The following is a 3,340-nucleotide window of genomic DNA, read 5'->3' as shown; positions in this document are numbered from 1 at the left end:
AGTATTAACGTGGCATGCTATGATCCAGAGAAAGAAATTGCAGTTATCCTTTCTTTAAACTTCTTAGAAAAAGAACACTTTCTAAAATGAGGTTGCCATATATATCCAGGAGCACTGCTTTTCCCTAACTGAAAGGTTACATCATCTGCTGGCCACCCACCCCTAGGTACCTCTGAGAATAGCGTAATAACATACCAGGCTAATGAGAAGATTCTCATTATGCTCTCACAAGTATGAAAACTTATGGTGATAAAAATAACTAGTGCCGTCATGACTTAACCACAAATTTTGTTTGTGTTTTTTTGTACATTAATCATTATTTAATAGACCACAGATGTGTCAAATAGCAATTTTCTAAACACTGACTTAATTTTTTTTAATTGGTGAAGTCAGTTGAAAGTGCCAGTGTGTTGAAAGAAAACTGTGGGTGCTAAAAATGATTTAATTTTCTATACCTAAATTCTGCACAGAACTTGATTTAGGGCCTCATTATCTTGTTCTTAGAAAGGGAATTTTCACATGGTTAATTTAGTAGGTAAAGTTATATAACAATCTTTTCTAAATATGCTATATCTGACCTGACCTAAAACAAAAGTCAAAGAATCAGATGTAAGATGTACTGAATCAAAACTTCCTCAGAAATGATGTCCAAAATACAAAGTTGTTCATTTCTCCTGAAGTATATTTTTAAGTTTTCAAAGTCAATTGACTAGAGTTGCACAGAAAATAATATTCAGAAAAGTTGAGATTTGGCCAGGCTCAGTGGCTTATGCCTGTAATCCCAGCACTTTGGGAGGCCGAGGCAGGTGGATGACTTGAGGTCAGGAGTTTGAGACCAGCCTGGTTAACATGGTGAAATCCTGTCTCTACTAAAAATACAAAAATGACCCAAGCTTGGTGACGTGTGCCTGTAATCCCAGCTACTCAGGATGCTGAGGCAGGAGAATCACTTGAGCCCAGGAGGCAGAGGCTGCAGTGAGCAGAGATCGCACCACTGCACTCCAGCCTAGGTGACAGAGGGAGACTCTGTCTCAAAAAAAAAAAAAAAAAAAAAGAAGTTGAAATTTGTCTCAAAGATATTCTTATTAAAACTGTCAGAGTATACCCTAGTGAGAGAGGAAAAAGAAAAAAAATCAGATTGAAAGTTTAGCCAGGGTGTGAGTAAACTCAGGATGTGACATTACATAGTAGTGGAAAGTCATGAGCAAAGACGCATTTTTCTCAACATAGGAAGGAGATAAGTAATTTTCAAAGCAAGGAGCTATTAGGGGAAAAAAAGTTGCCTAGTGTTCGTATGTGTGAGTCTACCAATGTGAAAATCATATCATAGTTCCATTTTTCTTTTCTGTGTCAGTGAATTCATGTATTTGGCAGAATCCATAAATGATTTTCTTGCTTATGGATATTATTTCTACTACAGTGAGTATGACTCATTATTAAAGATGGCCACAGGGGAAAATGACCAGAGAAGCTACCAAAACATGAAATACTGCCAACGTGTGAAGACGAGGTTGCATACATTTTAAATTCATTCACTCAATGTCTTTAAATTTCTTATCGAGTCCTAAGAATGATACAATGGACTTTGGGGACTCAGAGGAAAGGGTGGGAGGAGGCAAGGCATAAAAGACTACACATCAGATACAGTGTACACTGCCCGGGTGACAGATGCACCAAAATCTCAGAAATGACACTAAAGAACTTATTCATGTAACCAAACATGACCTGTTCCTCCAGGTGGTGAGAAAACCTATTGGAATTTTAAAAGAACCGGGCGCGGTGGCTCAAGCCTGTAATTCCAGCACTTTGGGAGGCCGAGACGGGCAGATCACGAGGTCGGGAGATCGAGACCATCCTGGCTAACACGGTGAAACCCCGTCTCTACTAAAAATACAAAAAACTAGCCGGGCGAGGTGGTGGGCGCCTGTAGTCCCAGGTACTCGGGAGGCGGAGGCAGGAGAATGGCGTAAACCCAGGAGGCGGAGCTTGCAGTGAGCTGAGATCAGGCCACTGCACTCCACCCTGGGCGACAGAGCGAGACTCTGTCTCAAAAAAAAAAGAAAAGAAAAGAAAAAGAAAAAGAAATTTTAAAAGAAATGTTAGAATTTTTTTAAAACAGTAAAAATAAAATATCATACCAGAATTAGGACAAAATATCGGACAAAAACTAAAAAGAGCTCACCACCTTAAAAAAAAATCTAAAGGATGTATTTCAGAGAGAAATATTCTCAGACAGCAACTATGAGATATAAGAAGGAATAAACAGCAAAAATAGAATAAATGTAAACCACTGACTGAAAAAAGCGTTCATGCCAAGTGAAAGTAATTTATTTAAGATGTTTTTTAAGTGATCAGAAAATATCTAACCTAAATAAAATGAATAGAGTGAATTTTTATCCAGATAAGTTATTTCCACTACGGATTCTTTTACTCTAAACACCTTTTAAAAAGTAATAAATATTCAACTGGCATTGCTGTTTTATACCTTCAGCTATCATGAGCATCACTGTCCATTGTCAATTTCTTGTGATCATCACACTGCTTACTACGGTCGTGATAATGTAGCACAGTAAACTTAAAATACACATGCACACACTCATACACACATTTAACTAGACAGTAATAACAGTCATATTTTAAAAAAAAATCTGTTGCTACTGAATAATATTTGCTTCCAAAGTGTCACAACAGTTACATAAAGCATTCCCAGAGTCAGAACCTTCAGAAAATAAAGCAAATTATTTTCTTGATGCAAATCCTCCATGTAAATGTCTTTCCGAAAGATGTGGCCTACCTACCTCTGCACAGTGGCAGTATCATAGTCAGTGAGGTTTATCTAATGTGTGATTATTGCTAATTGAAAACTTCCCAATAACCCACCATGATGACTTGAAATGTAGTCAGCATGGGCGATTTTTGAGTGTCTTTATGGATACTGAACAAAAGAAAATAAATAAATAATGATAATAAGGTATGGCCAAGAGAAAATACATTATATTCAGAGCATATTATGAGAGTCATTTTTCTGGGTATCTTTTTCCTATGAATTAATTTCACCATGCCAACCCTTACCATATGGACTGGGCATGCTGGCTTATACCTGAAATCCCAGCACTTTGAGAGGTAGAGGCAGGTGAATTACTTGAACCCAGCAGTGCAAGACCAGCCTGGGCAACATGATGAAACCCCGTCTTTAGAAAAGATACAAAAAAATTGGCCAGGCATGGTGGTATGTATCTGTAGACCCAGCTACTCCAGAGGCTGAGGTGGGAGGATCACTTAAGCCTGGGAAGTCAAGGCAGCAGTGAGCCGAAATTGCGCCACTGCACTCCAGACTGGG

General features: G+C 38.3%; 1 pseudogene; it reads left to right on the top strand.

Moving 5' to 3' along the window:
- Nucleotides 1-2,796: 2,796 nt before the first annotated feature.
- Nucleotides 2,797-2,947, top strand: LOC119625595 (U4 spliceosomal RNA; annotated as a pseudogene).
- Nucleotides 2,948-3,340: the final 393 nt, after the last annotated feature.

Source organism: Chlorocebus sabaeus, chromosome 13 (genome assembly GCF_047675955.1).
Source record: "Chlorocebus sabaeus isolate Y175 chromosome 13, mChlSab1.0.hap1, whole genome shotgun sequence".
Taxonomy (NCBI): Eukaryota; Metazoa; Chordata; class Mammalia; order Primates; family Cercopithecidae; genus Chlorocebus; species Chlorocebus sabaeus.
This window is presented reverse-complemented; position numbering and strand designations above follow the sequence as displayed.